The sequence below is a fragment of the Scyliorhinus torazame genome, chromosome 3 (assembly GCF_047496885.1).
Source record: "Scyliorhinus torazame isolate Kashiwa2021f chromosome 3, sScyTor2.1, whole genome shotgun sequence".
NCBI lineage: Eukaryota > Metazoa > Chordata > Chondrichthyes > Carcharhiniformes > Scyliorhinidae > Scyliorhinus > Scyliorhinus torazame.
The window spans coordinates 126,714,495-126,729,622 of record NC_092709.1 but is presented as its reverse complement, the minus strand read 5'-3'; the positions used below and the strand labels follow the sequence as shown (position 1 = coordinate 126,729,622).

The 15,128-nt window shown below is 48.9% G+C and overlaps 1 protein-coding gene across 2 annotated transcripts in view; it reads right to left on the bottom strand.

The window, feature by feature from the left end:
* The window catches only part of LOC140408668 (synaptopodin-2-like), a 217,989-nt gene that overhangs the window by 44,256 nt on the left and 158,605 nt on the right, over positions 1–15,128 (bottom strand). The gene's annotated exons all lie outside the window — the stretch shown is intronic.

The window sequence follows — 15,128 nt, the reverse complement described above, 5'->3', positions numbered from 1 at the left end:
AAAGATGCATTCAAAACCAGCATCAAGGGGGTGCACAAGAACAATTAATTGACTTTTGTATGGAATATGGAATGATTTAACTTATAAATATTGTTTAGAGTGTGATGATGTTTATTTTTAGCATTGTGGCCAGGTGGGCATTGTGAAGGTTGTTGTATGGTGTGGAAATGTTGTTGAATGGGGAATTCAAGTTGTACTTACTGGCATTATGCTCAGATGAGTGGTGGAACCTTGACAGAAAAGGCTTGTCTAAGTTGCCGCTTCCCTTCAATGTCCTCTTCCTCCTCCTCCTCATGCTCTTGCTCCTCTGCTGCCCATGTATAACTGGTGGCAAGGGCTTTGCCTCATGATGCCAAGGTTGCACAGCATGCAGCAGGTCACCATGAATCTGATACCTGTTCGAGCAATTACTGTAGGTCTCCTCCAGAGCTTTCAGGCAACGGAAGCGTTATTTCAACATGCCAATGGTCTGCTCTACTACACTGCATGTGGCAGCATAGCTTTCACTGTTTCTATGTTGTGTGCCAGTGAAGGGCATGGAAGCCCTGACTACTGTCCTCCATTGCTTGCCCTTGTCACCTAGCGGCTACTCTTTGGTTTTTCATGATGGTGCAGCAGACAGTGGCAGAATGAAGGCATCATAAATTATGCCAGGATACTGACCTTAATGATTCACTGCCTATGGTTACCCACTGCTGGATGTTGAGGAAGTACGTTCCCTTGCACCTCCAGCATAGGCATGTAGCATCCACAAAGCAATATCCAAGCTGCTAATACCACCTCGCACCCCAGGGAAGCCTTTAATCCTAGCAAAGCCATATGCTCCCTCTGCTTGCTTCATCAGTTCTTAATGAATAGACAGTCTCAGTGACCACCTGTACCTACCAAAACTATGAAATGTTGCAAATACCTCCAGCGTCAGCCTGGAAGGACTCAGATGCATATGTGTTAATTGCTGCAAACACCTTCAAAGCCACTGACAATGTAATACTTGCTGTCCCGAGTTCAATGATGACTTTTCACATGTTGTTCCTCATTGCGCTTCATGTAGGAGAATTACTTTGTCAACACCCTGGACAAACTTAAAATCTTGCTGAGAACACTTTTCCCCTCCCACCACTTTTTCTTCCTTGTCCTGCTCTGTAGGCCCTTCATTCATTCTTCAAGTCATGCTGTATTTCAAGTAGACTGCCTACCAGTACACCCATGGCCGTGAGCAATTTTTTTCTTTTTTATAGAATCCGACAGTGCAGTAGGAGGCCATTCGGCCCATTGAGACTGCAGCAATGCTCTGAAAAAGCACCCTCCCTAGGCCCAGTCCCCCTGCCCAATCCCCGTAACCCCACCTGCACATCCCTGGACACTAAGGGGTAATTTTATCATGGCTAATCCATCTAACCTGCACATCTTTGGTTGGACTGTGGGAGGAAACCCACGTAGACATGGGGAGAATGTGCAAACTCCACACAGTCACCCAAGGCCGGAATTGAATCCGGGTCCCTGACGCTGTGAGGAGAAATGCTAACCACTGTGCCACCCTATTGATTTGTGTAAAAGCTTTGAGATCAGCAAAAGTCCTTCAGCACCTGCCGCATCACTCTCTGTCGATTTCTACAAGTTGAAACAACTATTGAAGCAGTCTAGACTTCTAACAGTCAGAAGAAATTAATCAGCAAATAACCTGCAAATATTGCTCACAGCCATGGGTGTACTAGTTGATAATGCTTTTAATAGAGGTGGTGGAGGAAAGGTCCTTCTTACTGCTGACCATGTGTTCAGCAGAAGGTTACAAAAGGGCAGTTCTAAAATGGCATTGCAGGTGTTTAATTAATTTTGCATGCTGATTGACCACATGATCTGCCCGCTTTGCAGACATTCAGGGGGCGATTCTCCGAGCCCCGCGCCATGACGCCCCGAAGCCGGCACGCGATTCTCCAAGGTGCGGAGAATCAGCGCCATTTGCGCCGGCGCGGTTGGCGCGGTGCTGGCTGCAGGCCGCTGGAATCGACGGGGCCGCCAATTCTCGGCTGAGCGGCCGCGCAGATACGACAGAGTCCCGCCGGCGCCGTTCACCCCTGGTCGCTGCCGGCTGGAACTCTGTGCGAAAGGTCGGGGGGCAGCCTGTGGGAGGGGAGGGGGGCTCCGTCCCCAGGGGGGGCCTCCAATGGGGTCTGGCCCGCGATCGGGGCCCACTGATCGGCGGGCCGGCCTCTCCCCCCCCCCACCCCCCCTCGCCCGGGCCTACTTTCCTGCGCGGCCGGCCCCTGAACACCGACGCCATGTTGAGTCGGGGCTAGCGCGCTAAAGAGGTCCCCCGCACATGCGCAGGTTGGCGCGGCCCAACTGCGCATGCGTGGGTTGGCGTGGCGCCAATTTGGCGCCGGGAAGATAGGCTGGAGTGGCGTGAACTGCTCCAGCACCATGCTGGCCTCCATCGGTCATCCCCGTGCCCGTTTCGCGCTGTCGTGAAACGCAACGGCATTCATGACGGCGCAAACACTTGGGCTCCATTTGGGAGAATCACCCCCTCATTTTGTGACCAGACTAATGCATTTTCCAATATGGGGCGTCTTTCTCCGCCGGCGGGAGTCTCCGTTTTGCCGGCGCCCGGGGCTTTCCCGACGGCGTGGGGCTGCCCCACAATGGGAAACCCCATTGACCGGCCGGTGTTACGGAGACTCCCGCCGGCCGGTCGGGGCAGAAATGTGGCGGGGCGGGTAGGAGAATTTCGCCCCTGGTGTCCGGCCAGATTTGTCCCATAAACACCAATGCAAGTGGATGCTCTTTTGGGGTTGTGAAGGCACTCGTCGTATGTTTAAAAAAAAGTGCCAATCACTTCCGGTTGCGGTGATGACCAGCTAAGCCGCACGTTTCGGCACCTACCGTTTCAACGGACTTTTGGGCTCTTATTGGGAGCCCCAATGGAAATTTTTTACGGCCAAACCCAGTGTGAGGCGACAAAGGAAGGAGTCCCCCCGGGTGTGGATGGAAAGAAGCGATAGTAGTGGCCAGATTGCGGAGGATCCTCTGGAGCAGCGGCAGAGAAGAGAAGGGAGAAGCAAGATGGCGGCTGAGGGAGCCCAGATGGTATGGGGCCCGGAACAGCAGGAGTTCCTCCGACGATGTGTGGAGGAGCTCAAGAAGGAGGTGCTGGCGCTGATGTTGCTGGCGATTGAGGGATTGAAGGAGACGCAAAAGACCCAGGCGATGGAGCTCCGTGAAGTGAAGGCAAAGGCAGCCGAGAATGAAGACGAGATACAGGACTTGGTGGTGAAGACGGAGACGCACGAGGCACTACATAAGTGGTGCATAGAAAGGCTGGAAGCCCTGGAAAATAGCTCGAGGAGGAAGAATCTAAGGATTTTGGGTCTTCCCGAAGGGACAGAGAGAGCTGATGTTGGGGCGTCTGTGAGTACGATGCTCCATACTTTAATGGGAGCTGAGGCCCCGACGGGCCCCCTGGAAGTGGAGAGAGCGTACCGGGTCCTTGTGAGAAGACCAAAGGCAGGGGAAATACCGCGAGCAATAGTGGTGAGGTTCCACCGCTACAGGGAGATGGTCCTGAGTTGGGCTAAGAAGACACGGAGTAGCAGGTGGGAGAACGCGGTGATCCGCGTGTATCAAGATTGGAGTGCGGAGGTGGCGAGAAGGAGGGCGAGTTTCAATCAGGGCAAGGCGGTTCTCCACAGGAAGAAAGTAAAATTTGGAATGCTGCAACCGGCAAGACTGTGGGTTACACACCAGGGCAAACACCACTACTTTGAGACGGCAGAGGAGGCGTGGACATTTATTCAAGAAGAGAAGTTGGACTAGATTTGAGGAATTGATGTTTGGACAGAAGTAGCGAGGTGGTGGCAAAGAAATGCAAAGTGGGGAGAGGGGGAGGGTTTATCTGTAAAAATGTTAGACGGGAGAATTTTTCTCCCCCCCCCCGCCCCCCCCCCCCCTGAGGGGGGGGGGACACACGAAGAAATGTGGGCGCCGGTGGGGAAGGGGACAGGGAAGGGGAGAGGGAGCTGCGCCACTAGGGGCGGGGCCGAGAGAGAAGCGCGTTTTTTTTTCCCGCGCTATGGAAATTGCGGCGGGAAAAGTGGGCGCAGGAAGGAAGGGGGCCTCACATGCAGGGAGGCCAAGGGTAAACAGGGGAAGCCGAGGTCAGCCAGAGTTTGCTGACTCCCGGAAGCAATATGGGGGGAGCAATCAAGCTAGAAGGGAATCTAGCGGGGGAGGGATTAACTGGGTTGCTGCTGCTGAGGGTAAGGGGGAGCTGATACGGGATGGGATGGTCGGGACGGGAGGGCGCCGTCTGGGGGACAAACGGGTGCGTGGGACCCGGGTGAGGAGCTGGTTTAAAAAAGGGGATGGCTAGTCGACGATGGGGGGTGTAAAGGGCCCCCCAACCCGGTTGATCACGTGGAACGTGAGAGGGCAGAATGGGCCGATTAAGAGGGCAAGGGTATTTGCGCACCTAAAGAGACTGAAGGCGGATGTGGATATGCTTCAGGAGACGCACCTGAAATTGGCGGATCAGGTCAGATTAAGGAAAGGATGGGTGGGACAGGTATTCCACTCAGGCTTAGATTCGAAAAATAGAGGGGTGGCAATACTGGTGGGGAAACGGGTATCGTTTGAGGCTAAGACCATAGTGGTGGACAGTGGGGGCAGGTATGTGATGGTGAGTGGCAGATTGCAAGGTGATGCGGTGGTGCTGGTGAACGTATATGCCCCGAACTGGGATGACGCGGGTTTTATGAAGCGTATGTTGGGGCGCATCCCGGACCTAGAGATGGGAAATTTTGTAATGGGGTGGGACTTCAACACGGTGCTGGACCCAGGGCTGGACCGGTCCAGATCTATGACCGGGAGGAGGCCGGCAGCGGCCAAGGTGCTTAAGGGGTTTATGGAGCAGATGGGAGGAGTAGATCCCTGGAGATTTGCTAGACCGAGGAGTAAAGAGTTTTCCTTCTTCTCCCACGTCCATAAAGTATACTCCCGGATAAACTTTTTTGTCCTAGGAAGGGCGCTGATCCCGAAAGTGGTAGGAACGGAATATTCGGCTATAGCCATTTCAGATCACGCCCCACATTGGGTGGATCTGGATCTAGGAGAGGAGAAGGAGCAGCGCCCACTTTGGAGATTAGACATGGGACTGTTGGCGGACGAGGGGGTATGTGGAAGGGTGAGGGGATGTATTGAAAGATACCTAGAGGTCAATGATGATGGAGCGGTCCAGGTGGGAGTAGTATGGGAGGCGCTGAAGGCGGTGGTTAGGGGGGAGCTGATTTCCATAAGAGCCCACAGGGGGAAACAAGAGGGTAAAGAAAGGGAGAGACTGATTGGGGAGATTCTGAGGGTGGATAGGCAATATGCGGAGGCCCCGGATGAAGGGCTATACAGGGAAAGACGGAGACTACAGACGGAGTTTGACCTGCTGACCACGGGTAAGGCGGAGATGCAGTGGAGGAAGGCACAGGGAATACAATACGAATATGGGGAAAAGGCGAGCCGATTTCTGGCCCAACAAGTTAGGAAGAGGGGGGCGGCGAGAGAGATCGGAGGAGTTAGGGACTGGGAGGGAAGAGCGGGGAGGGTGAACGGGGTGTTTAAGTCATTTTATGAGAGGCTGTATAAGTCCCAACCCCCGGAGGGGAAAGAGGGAATGATACACTTCCTGGACCAGCTGGAGTTCCCGAGGGTTGAGGAGCAGGAGGTGGCAGGTTTGGGAGCGCAGATTGAGGTGGAGGAGGTGATTAAAGGAATTGGGAACATGCAGGCAGGAAAGGCCCCGGGACCAGATGGGTTCCCGGTGGAATTATACAGGAAATATGTGGACCTACTGTCCCCACTCCTGACGAGAACCTTCAATGAGGCTAAGGAAAGGGGGACACTACCCCCAACAATGTCGGAGGCGACAATATCGTTGATCCTGAAACGAGACAAAGACCCGCTGCAGTGCGGGTCATACAGGCCCATCTCCCTCCTAAATGTAGATGCCAAGTTACTGGCCAAAGTGATGGCGTCAAGGATAGAGGACTGTGTCCCAGGGGTGGTACATGACGACCAGACAGGGTTTGTTAAAGGGAGGCAATTGAATGCCAATATACGAAGGTTGCTGGGGGTGATGATGATGCCCCCACCGGAGGGGGAGGCGGAGATAGTGGTGGCGATGGATGCAGAGAAGGCATTTGATAGAGTGGAGTGGGACTACCTGTGGGAGGTACTGAAGAGATTTGGATTTGGAGAGGGGTTCATCAGATGGGTTCAGCTCCTGTACGGGGCCCCGGTGGCAAGCGTGGTTACAAACAGGCAACGATCCGACTATTTCCAATTACATAGGGGCACAAGACAGGGTTGCCCCCTGTCCCCGTTACTGTTCGCATTGGCAATCGAGCCATTGGCCATAGCGCTGAGGGGCTCTAAGAAGTGGAGGGGGGTGCTCAGAGGAGGAGAGGAACATCGGGTGTCATTATATGCGGATGATTTGCTGCTATATGTGGCGGACCCAGTGGAGGGGATGCCAGAGATAATGCAGACACTCAGGGAGTTTGGAGAGTTCTCGGGATATAATTTGAATATGGGAAAGAGTGAACTTTTTGTGATGCACCCCGGGGAACAGGGCAGGGGGATAGACGATCTGCCGCTGAGGAGAGTAGCAAGGGATTTTCGATATCTAGGGATCCAGGTGGCCAGGAACTGGGGAACCTTGCATAAACTTAACTTGACGCGACTGGTAGAGCAGATGGAAGAGGACTTTAAGAGGTGGGACATGGTGCCCCTGTCATTGGCGGGCAGAGTACAGGCGGTTAAAATGGTGGTCCTCCCGAGGTTTCTTTTCGTGTTTCAGTGCCTCCCCATCCTGATTACTAAGGCCTTTTTCAAGAAAGTGGACAGGAGTATTATGAGCTTTGTGTGGGCTGGAAAGACCCCGAGGGTAAAGAGGGGGTTCCTGCAGCGCAGTAGGGACAGAGGGGGACTGGCACTGCCGAGTCTGAGTGACTATTATTGGGCCGCCAACGTGTCTATGATATGTAAGTGGATGAGGGAAGAAGAAGGGGCGGCGTGGAAAAGGCTGGAGATGGCGTCCTGTAAGGGAACAAGTTTAAAAGCACTGGCAACGGCGCCGTTACCGTTCCCCCCGAAAAAATACACCACAAACCCAGTAGTGGTGGCGACTTTGAAGATTTGGGGGCAGTGGAGACGACATAGGGGAGTGACGGGTGCCTCAGTGTGGTCCCCGATAAGGAACAATCACAGGTTCGTCCCGGGGAGGATAGATGGGGGATTCCAATCTTGGCAACGAGCAAGAATTGGGAAGTTGAAGGACTTGTTCTTGGACGGGACGTTCGCGAGTTTGGGAGCATTGGTAGAAAAATACAGGTTGCCACCTGGGAATGCCTTCCGATATATGCAAGTGAGGGCATTTGCGAGGCAACAGGTGAGGGAATTTCCACAGCTCCCAGCGCAAGGGATCCAGGACAGAGTGATTTCGGGGGCATGGGTCGGTGAAGGTAAAGTGTCCGATATATACAGGGAAATGAGAGACGAGGGGGAGACGATGGTAGAGGAGCTGAAGGGTAAATGGGAGGAGGAGCTGGGGGAAGAGATTGAGGAGGGGCTGTGGGCAGATGCCCTAAGTAGGGTAAATTCCTCGTCCTCATGTGCCAGGCTTAGCCTGATCCAATTCAAGGTTCTACACAGGGCGCATATGATGGGAGCAAGGCTGAGTAGATTTTTTGGAGTGGAGGATAGGTGTGGGAGGTGCTCGGGAAGCCCGGCGAACCACACCCACATGTTTTGGTCATGTCCGGTATTGCATGGGTTCTGGGTGGGTGTGGCAAGAGTGATCTCAAAGGTGGTGGGGGTCCTGGTCGAACCGAGCTGGGTGTTGGCTATATTTGGGGTTGCAGAAGAGCCGGGAATGCAGGAGGCGAGAGAGGCCGATGTGTTGGCCTTTGCGTCCCTAGTAGCCCGGCGCAGGATTCTACTTATGTGGAAAGAAGCCAAACCCCCGGGCGTGGAGACCTGGATAAACGACATGGCAGAGTTTATAAAATTGGAGCAAATAAAATACGCACTAAGAGGTTCGGCTCAAGGGTTCACCAGGCGGTGGCAACCGTTCCTTGACTATCTCGCAGAACGATAATGGAAAAACAGAAAAGACAGCAGCAGCAACCCAGGGGGGAGGGGGGAGGGGGGGAGGGGGGGGGGGGTGGTGGTGGGGGAGGGTGTATTCGGTGTTTGGGTTTTTTTTTGTTCTTTTCTTTCTCTCCATGCTAGTTGTTTATATTTATTTATTCAGTATTATTATTTCTCTTTTCTTGTTCTTTTTCTGCACTTGTTGTAAGTTTAATATATTGTTTAAATAACGGTCAATGTACATTTTGTTACAAAGTTGTAAAAATGGAAAATTCTTTTTGATCGAAAATCTTTAATAAAATATGTATATTTTTTAAAGTGCCAACGAGGCCAAATTCTTGCCCAACATGTATTGTAGCAAAGAAAAACCGCAGGGTGGATGTCAGCTTGATTTCAATGGAAATTAAAATCAGGTGGTTTCTGTAATTTTCACCTGAACTGCCAGCTGAAATGTATCTGAATTGTGAACTATAGAATTTCTATTGAATTTTGGTATTATGGACGTTAGCCACTGTCTAACTGTAATGATTCTGTCGCTGCTGAAACTTGGTTTAAATTGTTAATTTGATCTTTCATGGTTGGCATTATGGTCTAGATCTGTATAGTCAGAATATTTAAAGATTTAGAACCTTGTACTTGGGAAATGTAAAAAGTGCAAAAATCTACAACCGTGCTTAAACCTTTCTCTGCATATGTTTCTGATCAGCATGTGTGACTTTTTTGCGGCGAGAATTTATCATGCAATGGTCGGAGATTGTATTTAGACTGGTGACACAGAGGAAGTGCACCAATCAGCAGTTGCCTGTACAGACTATCAAGTAACGAGTCTCTAATCTAATTACCTAAATATACATTGAAGATATGGAAACCAGGGGGCTAAAATTGCACCTGCGAAGCGTTAATGAATCAGGCATTCAAAAAGATGAAAAGCTATGGAAGACATCATTTAGATTTCCAGCCGCTTTCTCGCCAGCCAAACCAAAGTTAATTAAATGTTAAGAAAATGCAATCCACATGTCAATTAAGTTGTAAAAAAAAGGACATTAAAAGGTCAAATCTATAACTCCCACAACCATTAAATTAATATTTTAATGCATTTTGACAGTGTTAATGCACAAATGCTTTGGAAGAGGCACATGCCACATAAATATGTATTCTATTACAGGTTAACCCATAATGTGTTAATGGAAAGGAATTCTGTGGTATTAGCACTAGTACTGCAACTCATTCTTTAAGTGGTAAATATTCATATAACAGTAAAAACGTTTGCAAATTTATTATGCAGAAGTACCTTTCATGACATTTAATTAATTCAAAAACATTCTTTGTAGTACAGTATGCACAACTATAATCGAGAATTTGTTGAATTTTGTTACTGCTAGGCATGAAGGAAGAATAAGTTATCATTCAGATTCTTAACGCATCTTGCCAAGCTATTAAATTATTATATAAATCACTAATTATTGAATGCTGTGCAACTCTGGTGACTGAAAGTAAGAGCAACAATTAGTAACTATCTGGGAAGGTAGTCAAGTAACACATCTCAAATCTCTTGACCTGAATATTAATTGAAAATATTAGGGTAAATGTTGAAGACTCTGCCTCTGGCAGGAAGAATTGGGTGGGGAAGCCTGATTCATAGCACTCGCTGCTACCCCCCAACATTCACCAGAAGGTCAGGGACACAGACTGCAAATCAAGCATATTGACTTCCCTATCAAACACTCCAATCTGTGCTCACATTGGCTAAGACTCTGTGACAGGAGACAATTGGCAAGGATGACTGATATTAAGAAAATAAAAGTCACTTAGGGTGTTCTTCTGGGGGGAAATTAGTGGAGCTATCCTTCCTCTAATTTCTGTTTTATACTTGATCCAAATGTGCTTAATGCTGATGCTGGGTGTGAAAAGTGTCAAATATCTTTCCTAATAGTGACAACTTAATCATAACAAGCAGCAAAACTCTACCCCTTCTAGAGTAACGTGGTTTTCTAAGTGTGTTATCTACCTTCATCATTGATTTTGTACTATCAATCATGACTGACTCACTGTCAAATGGTCTTCTGGAGCCCAGAGTGTGAGATGATCTGGCCCACAAATTATTCAACTGCTATTAATGCAACTTTGTCACAGTGCCAGGAAGTGTAATTCGAATCAGATGAGCTGAATGATGCCATTTCTTCCTTGTGCCTCAAAGTCGGAATGTCCTGTTTCCAAATGGTTCTCCATCTAGTGGCTTGGATGTGAACTAAAAAAAACTCCCACAGCCCTGCAAGTGAATGATTAGCAGATACACAAAGTAGGCTGCATTCATAGATGAGAAATTGGATATTCCTGTTTTGGGGCGCATAGATCAAGACTCGGAATCTGCCTGTGCCCATTCCACTTTAAGAAAGCAAGCTGCATCGTTGTTTTAATAAGGACACGAGGAGTCAACACCAAGTAACATAAGAACAACGTTTTATCTACACAAATTATATATACACTACCCGGTAGATCCCTATCAGGTTTCTCTCTGGTCGGTGCCTTACTGGCCGACCTTATATACAGTAGTTAACTGAGATACCCTGCCACTATCGGGGGAGCCCGTACTCCACAAGGAGCACGGGAAAGACTAGCAATCCCACTGGTTAGGTCCCTTGCGGGATGTTACAGTTGAGACACTAAGTGGTGCTGCTGTCTGCTCCTGAACATTACCGATGAACTTCAAACACAGCAGGGAGCCCCAGTAGTGTTGCTTAACGATAACCTGGTACAATCAGCCTGTTCACCTGAAAGGACGGTTGCATCTTAAAGGGAAGTTGAACAAAAAGATTACTGAAATGTAAGTTCTTGGAAAATAAACATCAGGGCAGACGGAGGATCGCATTAGTGGTGCAGGTGGGAAAGAGGAAAAATAAGGCCATGTCTCACTGGGGAGGAGGAGACCCTCAAGAACCCTCAAGGACCTCCCTCAAATGTGAGTGGAAGCAGGTGGCCAGAATAATTAATTCCTGGAGGCCAGAACTGAGGACTTGGCAGCATTGCCACAAGAAGTCGTATGATCTCATACAAGCACTCAAGGTCAGTGAACTTCTGCTTTCAGACACCCAAAAACCTCTGACTGCCCAGCTACGTGAGCCCAAGGAGAAAAATGAGCAAAAGCATAACATTGATGAGTGGGATCCCGCGCATTGATCATGGCCAAGCCATCTAACCTGCACATCCCTGGACACTAAGGAGCAATTTAGAGTGACCAATCCACCTAACCCCAACCCTGGGGGGGGGGGGGGGGGGGGGGGGGGGGCGGCGGGGTAGGAGTAAAGGAAGCATTGCGCAGGTCAAGGAGACACAGCCTGAGTGAGTGAGACACAGACAGAGTGAGAATTTGGTAATTTGGTGCAGTGAGGTAACCAGGAAAGGTAAGTGGTTAATCTAATTTTGCTGTTTTTCAGATAAAGTGCAGTGTAGATTAGTGTCTGATTGGCTGAAGCTGCCCCCACCCTAACTGCTGAGAGGCAGTTATCTGGCAGTCACCTGAGGTCTGTTAAGGGGCACAAAGGTACACATTGTATTCTTCTCTTTGAAGTTTTAGTGTGAGTCATCCTAAAGTCTGTATAAAAGGCAGACAGAAAGCGCACATTAGTAAGCATTGCGCAGGTCAAGGAGACGCAGCCTGAATGAGTGAGACACAGACAGAGTGAGAATATGGTAATTTGGTGCAGTGAGGTAACCAAGAAAGGTAAGTGGTTAATCTAATTTTGCTGTTCTTCAGATAAAAGTGCAGTGTAGATTAGTGTCTGATTGGCTGAAGCTGCCCCCACCCTAACTGCTGAGAGGCAGTTATCTGGCAGTCACCTGAGGTCTGTTAAGGGGCACAAAGGTACACATTGTATTCTTCTCTTTGAAGTTTTAGTGTGAGTCATCCTAAAGTCTGTATAAAAGACAGACAGAAAGCGCACATTAGTAAGCATTGCGCAGGTCAAGGAGACACAGCCTGAGTGAGTGAGACACAGACAGAGTGAGAATTTGGTAATTTGGTGCAGTGAGGTAATTCGGTGAAGAGTGGGAGAAGGTGCTTTTTCCCTACTGTTTTGTTCTCTCTCTTTCTTCGGGCCTAATTTCAGGAGCCGTTCGGAGAAGGAGGAGCAGTCTCTGTGAGTATAAAAACCTAACGGTAACTTCCTGTTTTCCAGTTTTTTCACCAAAAATGACGTCAGAGGGAAGCTGTGATCTGATTGGTTGATAGCAAACCTGCCCCAAATTTTAAAAAAACACAGCTAAACTCGTAAACTTAAATTAAACTAATTAATTAATTAGTGATGGCTGGTCAGGTGATGTGCTTGAGCTGCTTGATGTGGGAGCTGGCAGATCCCATTGCGAGCTGCAGCGACCACATCTGCAGTAAGTGTTGGCTGCTCGAAGAGCTCCGGCTCAGAGTTGATGAGCTGGAGTCTGAGCTTCAAACACTGAGGCACATCCGGGAGGGGGAGACTTACCTGGACACTGTGTTTCAGGAGGCAGTCACACCTGTCAGAGTACGTAGTTTAAATTCTGCCAGTGGCCAGGGACAGCAGGGTGTGACTGCAGGTCAGGCAGGTAAAGGGAACCAGCAGTCAGGAACTCAGGAGCCTCAGCCCTTTACCCTGTCCAACAGGTATGAGGCACTTGCTCTCTGTGTGGATGGCAAACAGGGCTGCAGGAAGGATGAGTCAGCTGACCAAGGCACCATGGTTCAGCAGGCCATTCAAGGGGAGGGAGTAAATAGGCAAGTTGTAGTTGTAGGGGATTCTATTATCAGGGGGATAGATAATATCCTTTGTGAGCAGGATAAAGAGTCCTGCATGGTATGTTGCCTGCCTGGTGCTAGGGTGCAGGACATCTCTGACCGGCTTGAAAGGATACTGGAGAGGGAGGGGGAGAATCCAGTTGTTGTGGTCCATGTCGGTACCAACAACATAGGCAAGTCTAGGAAAGACTAGTTTAGAGATTATAAAGAGCTAGGATTCAAATTAAAAAACAGGTCCTCAAGGGTCATAATCTCCGGATTACTGCCCGAGCCACGTGCAAATTGGCATAGGGAGGCAAGAGTAAGGGAAGTTAACACGTGGCTGAAATAGTGGTGTGGGAAAGAGGGGTTCCTTTTCATGGGACACTGGCATCAGTTTTGGGACAGGGGGGACCTATACCGTTGGGATGGTCTCCACCTGAACCGAGCTGGGACCAGTGTTCTGGCAAAAAGAGTAAATAGGGTGGTCAATAGGACTTTAAACTAAAGATGGGGGGGGGAAGAGAAAGTCAGGGAACCAAGAGGTGAAGTAATCAGTGGGAAGCGTAGCTGCTTAGGAATACAAAAAAGCACGAAAAGACAAAACTCAGGAGAGGTTACGATAGTCCCCATCCCACAAAATATGACACAGTGTATGGAAAGGCTCAGTAAACCAAGGTCCACCACACTAAGAAAACAAAAAGGGACGGTCAATAGAGAATTAAAGGTGCTATATTTAAATGCGTGCAGTGTACGGAACAAGGTAGATGAGCTTGTGGCCCAGATTGTGACTGGCAGGTATGATGTGGTAGGCATCACAGAGACATGGTTGCAGGGGGTTCAGGACTGGCATTTAAACATCCAGGGATTCACAACCTATCGAAAAGACAGAGAGGTGGGCAGAGGGGGCGGGGTTGCCTTGTTAATTAGGAATGAAATTAAATCAATAGCACTAAATGACATAGGGTCAGATGATGTGGAGTCTGTGTGGGTAGAGTTGAGGAACCACAAAGGCAAAAAAACCATAATGGGAGTTATGTACAGGCCTCCTAACAGTGGTCAGGACCGGGAGCACAAAATGCACCACGAAATAGAAAGTGCATGTCAGAAAGGCAAGGTCACAGTGATCATGGGGAACTTCAATATGCAGGTGGACTGGGTAAATAATGCTGCCAGTGGACCCAAGGAAAGGGAATTCATTGAATGTTTACAGGAGGGCTTTTTGGAACAGCTTGTGATGGAGCCCACGAGGGAACAGGCCATTCTGGACTTAGTGTTATGTAATGAGCCAGACTTGATTAAAGATCTTAAAGTAAGGGAGCACTTAGGAGGCAGTGATCATAATATGGTAGAAGTCAATCTCCAATTTGAAAGAAAGAAGGTAGAATCCGATGTAAAGGTGTTACAGTTAAATAAAGGTAACTACAGGGGCATGAGGGAGGAACTGACGAATATCGACTGGGAGCAGAGCCTAGTGGGAAAGACAGTAGAACAGCAATGGCAGGAGTTTCTGGGAGTAATTGAGGACACAGTACAGAGGTTCATCCCAAAGAAAAGAAAGGTTATCAGAGGGGGGATTAGGTAGCCAAGGAATGCATCAAAGCAAAAGAGAAAGCCTATAATGTGGCAAAGAGTAGTGGGAAGTCAGAAGGTTGGGAAGGTGACAAAAACAAACAGAGGATAACAAAGAGAGAAATAAGGAAAGAGAGAATCAAATATGAAGGTAGGCTTGCCAGTAACATTAGGAATGATAGTCAAAGTTTCTTTAAATACATTAAAAACAAACGGGAGGCAAAAGTTGACATTGGGCCACTCCAAAATGACGCTGGTAATCTAGTGATGGGAGACAAGGAAATAGCTGAGGAACTAAATAAGTACTTTGCGTCAGTCTTCACAGTAGAAGACATGAGTAATATCCCAACAATTCCGGAGAGTCAGGGGGCAGAGTTGAATATGGTAGCCATCACAAAGGAGAAAGTGCTAGAGAATCTAAGAGGTCTAAAAATTGATAAATCCCCGGGCCCAGATGGGCTACATCCTAGAGTTCTAAAGGAGATAGCTGAAGAAATAGTGGGGGCGTTAGTTATGATCTTTCAAAAGTCACTGGAGTCAGGGAAAGTCCCAGAGGATTGGAAAATCGCTGTTGTAACCCCCCTGTTCAAGAAGGGAACAAGGAAAATGATGGAAAATGATAGGCCAATTAGCCTAACCTCGGTTGTTGGCAAGATTCTAGAATCCATTGTAA